The following is a 9,274-nucleotide window of genomic DNA, read 5'->3' on the forward strand; positions in this document are numbered from 1 at the left end:
AACAGACCAACAGCAACTCATTAAATGTCAGTTAAAACTGTTTTTATTTTTGGTGGGGCTGTGAGAGTTTGGTTTTTGTTATTTCTGAGAATTCTGAGAAACCATTGTTCCACTATGGTTTATAAAGAATGAATGTTGATACAAATTTAGTTGGTTATTAATAAAATTTAATGCTTCAATAAACAGTGCGTGTTTTATGTGCAAGATAAAGTTTTTAAACTATCAAAACCAACTCTCTTAAATTTTGAATGAAAACCCTGCTGCTCTGATAAAGTCAAATGTGAATGATTAAAATAAGATTTTCTTTTTATTTATTTATTTTTTATCGAACTATAAAATCTGAATTATGAATGATGGGATTCCAAGGGAGTCACTCGAGACGCTGTAATATGAGAAATATTACAGGCTGAAAATTGCTTATGACGAACAAATTATTCACAGCTAGATTTTCAGGTTCAGCTAAAGCTTTTAAAAAAAATATTGCTTGTAGAAATAACAGCCTGCTGAAATGTAAAACTTATTTCCATAAAGGTTATGCAGCATCAGTGTCATTTCACGCAATTATTCCAGGATCTGATGGAATATTACACTCATAGCAGGTAAACATATTTAGTTTTGTTCTAGATGTGTACCTTGTCTGCAGAGGTTACTGGGTGCTTGGTTTTTCATCTATTGTAACAGACAGAAAATCGTAACTATTACATGCATGAAGACCATTTTCTCTAATTTAGTTTGACAACTTTGAACCGAGACTGAATGAGTTTCTGAATCTTACATCGAAATGTATTTATTGCACTGACTGTCTGGCTGTCAACGGGAATTTTCTAAACTCAATCAGATGAAGTCAGACAAACGTACAAGGGATGAGAGATTTCTGATTTGTACTTTGGAGATAACCATTAATGGAAATTCCTTGCTTAACTTCAGGGATGTTGTGTTAGCAGATGCTCAGATCAAGCAAAAAAATTGTTTTTTTGGATGTTTGAAACATAGTCTCCTATCTAGTAAATTTATTTAAAAAAAAAACATAAGCATAAGATAATGTATTATAATGTTTTCATACTTAAGGATTTTAAATGAACCAAACAAAGATATACAAACTTTTTGTTTGACCAAAAAGTGAATTGACTGAAAATCCTAATTTTCTTCAAATTAAATTTGTAGTTCTCACAGCTATGACAGATCCACTTTCAGCTCATACTACCAAAGACCACCAGATAATCATAATAATCATAATATTCTTCATTTATAATGCTTACTACGAGTGCATCTCAGTATTAATTGTATTTGCATGTAAAGTGTGGTTAACTTAACGTACCATTGTCAGTATAACGAAGCATATTACATGTAATTATTTGACATATTAAATACTTTACAGACAATGTTCCTATAAATAGAATATATAAAATATTTTATTAATTTTATAGGTTGATTTTAATATACATAATCTGATATGCAGTAATGTAAAAAAAGAAGATGAAAATGAATGAAAAATGTCTATTGTATTTTAGCTAAAATTGTTGATGTATATCTTTGTATTGTTGAGAAGTGGTTAGTTTTAGAGTACTTTTACATAATGTTTGTGTATATCCAAACATATAAAATGTATATGTAAATTTTGCCTATTAAAATCTACAAATTCTAATGAGATCAGAACTACATAAGCTTTAGGTTAAAAACATTGGTAATAAGACAGTTTTAATTAAAGATGTTGGGAATTAAACGGTTTTAGGATAAGAATGTTGGTAACCAAATGGTTAAGAATGTTGTTAATCAGACTATTTTGGATCCCACTGACTTCCATTGTATTTGTGACCATACTCTGGAAGTCAATAGGACCCGAAACTACTTGATTACCAGCGTTCTTAAAAGAAACCATTTGATCACCAACATTATTAACCAAAACGGTTTGATTACCAACATTGTTAATTTAAAAAGTTTAATTACGAACATTCTTAATCATTTAGTTGCCAGCATTCATAATGGAAACTGTTTGGTAACCAAAATCCCTAACCAAAACACTTTGATTACCGACATTCTTAATCCAAATCATTTGAATACCACAATTTGTAAATATTTGGTTACAAAAAACATTTGAAACATTTGAATCTTATCCAAATCCAAAATCTTATGCATTTGTTTCCCAACATTCTTCGAAATATATCCTTTCATGTTACAAAGATGAAAGATGTCATACATGCTTTTGAAATTACATGAGGGTGACAACATTTGCATTTTTGGGTGGACTATCCCTTTAAGTTGTAAATTGTTGTATGTTCATATTTAATTTTTATTTTTTTATTTTTCTTATTTTATTGGTTGTTGTTCGAAATAAAGAAAGAAAGAAAGAAAGAAAGAAAGTTAAAATCTATGTTCTAAATAAGTTACTTGTAACCGAGTTGTCTGATTTGTTTGCTGCTTTATGCTCAAACCACACAGTCTCATTGATGTGATGTTAACAACACCGGCAGCCACACTACTGCTATTTTGTTCGAACATGTGCTTCATTTGGAAAAGCTATAAGGTCTCCATCTCAAAGCCGCACCTCATCTCTCTCCCTCGCAATGAACAAGTTCGACAAAAAGGCTCTGCTGACACAGATTGCCAGCGAGATTAGACTTTCTTGGCGAATCGGGATCTACATCAAGAGCTCAGAAATCCAATTCAACAGACATGGGTGGCACTGGAGAAATCAATCACAGATAGCATTAACCAGCTGCGATTCCATGATCGCCTCTATATCAGCCATTTCACACCTGGGCCTACTGAAAAGGGCACAAAAAATCTCGCACCCCTACTTAAATGACACTAAACTGGGTGACGAGTGCTCTGAATAACAAACCATAAAATGGTGTGGCCAAATCTACCTCGATGCTGCTTCCTCATTCAGGATGTGCTGTGTTGTGCATGTTGTTTCAAGAGGAAATGCCAATGCACTCCATAACCCGAAATATGTCATTGTAGTTTGGTATTTCATGGTGGCCTGGCCCTGATCCCTTCATTCTTAGCTAATGTGTGACCCAATAAAAACCCCCAATGATGAGAGCGAGTCAGCAGCATTAACAGCAGTTCAGCTCTGAATCAAAAATAGCTATGGCCTCAGATTACCCATCATTTTATATCTATTTTTTTTTTTCTCATGTCAGTCACTGAGGAATAAATACATGGACACAATAGGAGAAGAAAATGTGTACTTTAAGAAGATATTTATGCATACCTTATACTACGGGGACCATTGAATGCTTCAATCTGATTGGCTGACGAACGTTCTGAGGTGTGCGATTATTTTCATTGAAACACACAGCAAACGTAGTTCCAGGCAGCTCTCTTGACCGTATTACAGTTCCATATCACTTCGCACAGTTAGCTGTAGTAAGTGTCACACAGTTTTCACAAAAAAGTGTTGTCAGCGCTGCCCTGATGATTTTGTCAGTTAGCCTATATAGTGTAGCAACTTGGCTACATGTGACATTTCTCACTAGCGATGTAATAACAGCCCTGTTTAGAGATGCACAGAGGTAGCTAAGTTCGATCTCTCTTTCTTTCTCTTTCTCTGTGTATCTCTGTCTCTCTCACTCTCTTTCTAATAACTTAATTAATAACTGCATTTGAATGTTATCAGTGGCTCAAGTCTCAATTACAAGCTTTAAAATTATGTTTTGGAACTAGCAAAAGAGGCATTGAATGAGATGCGGGAGAAATAATCCTACTCATCTACGCGATTTAAGATAATCCTACTCACAATAGCGATTTAAGTACGAATACAGGACGGATCCCTTTAAATATATAAATTCTTGAGGAATAATTGACTCCGGGCAGTTTAATTATTATAAAAATAATGCACACTCGCTTCGCGTTGTGGCCGCATCACTACCTCGGATGTGCATTTTTCTAATAATTCAACGGCCCGTCATAACTCATGAATTATTCCTTGCTGAGTGAATGCTGTGTATCTTGGTGTCTTGTTTGTTAATTAATTAATGAATGTATTTTTATTTTTATTTATTTAAAGTATTAAAAACAAAATTCCTATTTTTATAAAAATTTTTGCATTATAAATATACAATAAACTGTTGTATTCATATCATGAAAAATAGTAAAAAATTTAAATATATCTGTATGCTTGTATATATATATATATATATATATATATATATATATATATATATAAAATCATAATATAATCAATTGATTTGAATTGTTGATATTCAGCAAAATATTATCTTATCAAATTTTATTTCATAAAATGTAATATGTTGTGCAAAATATCTGTAAAATAGCCCACATTTTGAAAAGAAAACAATTACAATAAATTAAATAAAAATCCATAAAATAAGTGACTTCATTTGACACCAGCAGGGAATAAAATGTCTAGATTTTCTCCCTTTGCATTGTTGTTGTATTCACCAAGTTCAAACATTCAACCCAAAGAATATATTTATATATGAAAAATGTTTACCAGTTTACCAGTGACTATAAACCAACATTTCACCCCATACTAGCTAATCAGTTTTTTTTCTCAATCCTGTTAGCCATTCTAACGTATAGGGTTTTAATATATATTTAATATATTTGATATTTTTGATACTTAAAGTTTAGTCAATTACTATACAACACTATAATATATAAATATCACAAATTTCACTAACAGGTTTGTAAATATATTAAAATAATAAAAATTAAAATAATATATAAAGAGTTTCAGGCCTTTTTTTTGTTCCCTATTCACTGAAAGTATCAAATACAATTAAGTGTGGAAACTATACAGTGAATTCATCTGTTTGGAATTAGTTGCGGTGCTATCAAGGAGCGATCTGGGAGCCGTACATCGGCCCCTTGTGCAACTGGACGATATCGGACTCATTTTTAATTAGTTCTATTGGCTCAGCAAGAGAGGATTTTCTAGATCATTTATTTTTTCGGCCTGAAACATCCAATTATTCACTTTATGGGGCCCTATGATGACTGCCATAATTCCAGACCCTTTTTATCGAGCAGGACAAGAGGCCTTTCTTAATTAAGTAAGATGCCTATTTCCATTTACTTCAACATTGGCTGTGAAGTCATGTTCCTGAGACTCTTCGTGCTGAATAAATCGAGGATAATAAAGTGTAGACCTGAGAATGGTGTGTGTGCGTGTGGCTGAGATCTATATCTCAACGTCGACGGTCGTCTTGTTGGGTAATAATGCATTATGCAAATGCAACCCTCCACTAATCCTATTAAAGAAGATAGCATACCATTATGCATGCAATGAAATGTGTTTTGGGTGAGTTTCAAAATGTATTAACTTGTTAAAAAGGACACCAGATGCAGAACGTACTGTGACACGGTCTGAATAATAAAAGCACACATGTTCTTTGCATATTCAGCGCGTGTAACTCACTTGAAAGGAAACAGACTAGTATATTAGCGTCTCACACGGTCTTAAATTTCACGCTTCAATGACAGCTCATTTAATTTGTTGTCTTGTGTCTATCTGCACAGATTATTATAAAAAAAATACTTGGGAATACAACACCGATCGCTATCATCAATCTGATAAAAAACGTACTGTTCCGGTTGATGCCTAAATTGCTTTTAAGAACAGTTTCAAAGTTCCCCTTCATGGTACCGCCGGATTTATCAAGGGCCTTCCAGTCATTAGGGACACACGGAAACACATTGCACAAAGAAAAAAATGCAATTCATAGAGACTCTATCATCATCCAAGCTATCATTTTCGATTAGCGAGAAGCTAATGTATAATAAAAGCCATCCGTAATGCAATATAACAACGACTCAATCGAAGACATCACTTGGACAGCTTCGCGGTTTCAAAGTTCGTGGAGATGTGCCATTCTTCTTGACATCATTGATCTGATCGCAGTGTCTCGTTAAATAAACACAGAGAGGCCAGATGGCAGAAATAATCCGATCTTTTATAGAGGACTATAGGAGTGATTATCTGGCAACAAATCAAAGTCACTGGATATTAAGTTGGCATGGCCACCTGAGGTTCCCTCCTCGCTCGCTGTTAACAATTACCATGACAAAGAGATGATCACTCACTCATTCGCTCGCTCGCTTTCTTTCTCTTTCTCCCTCGTCTCACTCTTTCACCTTTGCTAAAAAGTTGATAGCCGAATGACTTTGGATATTTGTCTCCCAACTCTTTTGGTGTGTAAATGGATGTTCCGACAGTCTCCCAAGGGCCTGAAAAAAAAAAAGACACATCACAATCACCAGGGATCAGAACGAGACATGAAAGAATAATTATGAGGAGTGGTATCACTCACTGTACACACATTGCATCTCCTGCTCTTGAGCGAACAGATTAATGGCTGTCGGGAAGAGTAAGAAACACCTGCTAACTATTCATCAAAGCAGACACATTCTGGCAAGCGACCGGTTTAGGATGTTTAAGCATTATTCCATGCATCTGAACGCTGATGTAGTACATGGATAGGTTCTTCCAGATTCTATCTTTAAGGGTATTTCTTGCTTTTCTGTAATTATGGGATTGAGATGAGTATAACCATAATCATCGTTAGTGCAATTAATTATTTAATAATTACTCCTGGCTCAGTTTTAGGGAAGTCTGATGGAAGTTCTTTGGCAGAAGTTTATAGCTTGGCAGATGAGCGCCAATATCATAAGTGCTCTCGTCAAAATATAGTAATAAACAAATCCTAAATCTGGAAAAGGATAAAGGAGAGATGTGCATTAAAGAAAACAAAAAATTGCTCACTCTCACCCTAATGTTGTTCCAAATGGCTATGTTTTTTATTATATATATTTTTTGCTGTGAAAGGCACCAAATATATGATGCATCCATACATCCATGCAGTCAAACGGAAATTTATTCAGACGCCTCATTTCACACATTATCACAATTTATTCACTAGAGTTATATAAAATATGACAAGAATTCATCTTGATAGTGTGAGATAACATTTAAGCAAAACATGGTCAGGTCAAATTGTCTGAATAATTTTTGGTCAATAATTATTATTATTATTTTTTTTCAGTTTTACTGGTAGTCCACTATACTCTTTGAATAATTTTGGGGTATAATATTAATATGTATTATATTTTGCTACCCTCACTTAAATAAATAAACTATAGTGTCCCAGCTAGTTAAATAAAATTCTAAAATTATATTTGGTGTCTAAATAATCTTTTGGTGTTTGTGTGTGTGTGTGTGTGTGTGTGTGTGTGTGCAGTACAGACCAAAAGTTTGGACACACCTTCTCATTCAAAGAGTTTTCTTTATTTTCATGACTATGAAAATTGTAGATTCACACCGAAGGCATCAAAACTATGAATTAACACATGTGGAATTATATACATAACAAAAAAGTAATAGGTTTTTTCAAAGTAGCCACCTTTTGCTTTGATTACTGCTTTGCACACTCTTGGCATTCTCTTGATGAGCTTCGACAGAAGAAAACAGACTCTCAGCCACAGAAAGTTAAGGGGTCAAAAGTGCATCTTTTCTGTTTTTATTACACACTTTCAACTACACAGCCACTAACAGATTCATCTGACTTACGACTGGCTCACCTTTGGGTCAAGGCATGTCCAGATGAGGCCTGTCATGCCCAATGTCTGCCTCTTCAATCTCCCAGCAGCCTCTGTGAGCTCACAGGTCCATGTTTGCTGTCATCTTAGCATTCTATGTATTTATCCCACTTTTGTTTCTAATTTCAACCAGAATGGAACATCAGTATTTTGCAGAACATTCAGTTGATTTTCCTGATGCCCATGCATTTATATTTTTGCAACCATGTCTCAAAGAAACAAAACATCGCTTACCTCTCATATACAGAAACGATTTATTGTTCAAAGAAAAATCTCCTCATGAGCTTATCCCTCATTGTTTGCTGGCAACCTGACACACTGTGGCCTGAAAAAGAAGCATATTCAGAAAGTACGGGAATAAAAATGTCAGACGCTGGAGGTGGGGGCGACACAAGCTCTCGGGTCTTTCACCTCAGTGGGAGGGCCCCGTGGACATTGAGCACACAATCTGGTCAGAGGGTGGCATCGATCACAATGACAGTCTCTGCTCTTTGTAACGTCGGAAATAACCACTCTTTCAAAACATTGCAGTGGGGGGTCACGACCCTGTGTCAGACGCGGGAAAGTCATCTTTGACAAGCTGCGGAAAATCTGTTTTGAGAACAAAGCCTTCAAAGGGCAATTTGCTTTGATTCTTCCACCTGTTTTTTTTTTTTTTTTTTTTTTACTTTCTTTAGATTTAATAGATGATCCATTCCGTTCTCAGTGTTCTTTATTCCATGTCATGTGATGGGCGAAGACAAATGGACTGAGGCTTTATGCTGTATTGCTATACACTTTCCCATAGATTTTCTTATACGGAAAAATATTAACTGCCCCTCACTGACTGTAAACACAAAATCTAATAAACTAAAAATAAAATCTAACCATATTAGCCTAGTTCTCTCAACTGTGCACTGCCTCCCTATTAAACAAACACATTTTAAAATCTTGCTAATTACTTATAAAGCCCTGAATGAGTGAGCTCTTATCGCATTATTGTCCTTCACGTCCGCCCGATCTCAAACCATTTGATAATACCTAGAATATCAAAATCAACAGCAGGAGGCAGATCGTTTTCCTATTTAGCACCCAAACTCTAAAACAAACAACCTAGCATTGTTCGCTAAGCAGAGATACTTTTTTAGTTAAAATCTATTTAACCTGGCAGTCAAGTAACACACAATCACATTTCTATAATTCAGATCCATTAAAGGATTTTTAAGATGCATTAGGTCAACCGGAACTGGGAACACCCGATGCACTCACTACATCGTAAAAAGGATGGCATCTATGCCAATATTAGTCTCTTTCATTCTTTTTCCGAGGTCACTGTAGCCACCAGATCCAGTCCATATCCAGACCAGATGGTGGATCACCCCACAGCCCTGAATGCCAGTGAAGACCAATTCCATTTTATGCCCAAACTTCAGACAAAAAATAATCCTGGGTGGCACAAAACTACAACCAATCACATCGCTGATGTTTAATCAACAGGTTTGTAAAGTGGAATGTTCAATAAGATTTCACTGTGGGCGGGGCTAATTGCAGTCAGTTCCGTCATATTTAGGACACGAGGAACAACTGGAAATAAAATAAAATAAAATAAATTTGTTTTGAATCTCCACGGTTTCATGAACGCACAGTTTGAGAACCACTAATTCTACAAAATGCAAGCAATGGCAACCCATGTGACTCAGAGACAACAACCAGGAAGCCTATTGTGATTGGG

Source organism: Carassius gibelio, chromosome A25 (genome assembly GCF_023724105.1).
Source record: "Carassius gibelio isolate Cgi1373 ecotype wild population from Czech Republic chromosome A25, carGib1.2-hapl.c, whole genome shotgun sequence".
NCBI classification, from domain to species: Eukaryota; Metazoa; Chordata; class Actinopteri; order Cypriniformes; family Cyprinidae; genus Carassius; species Carassius gibelio.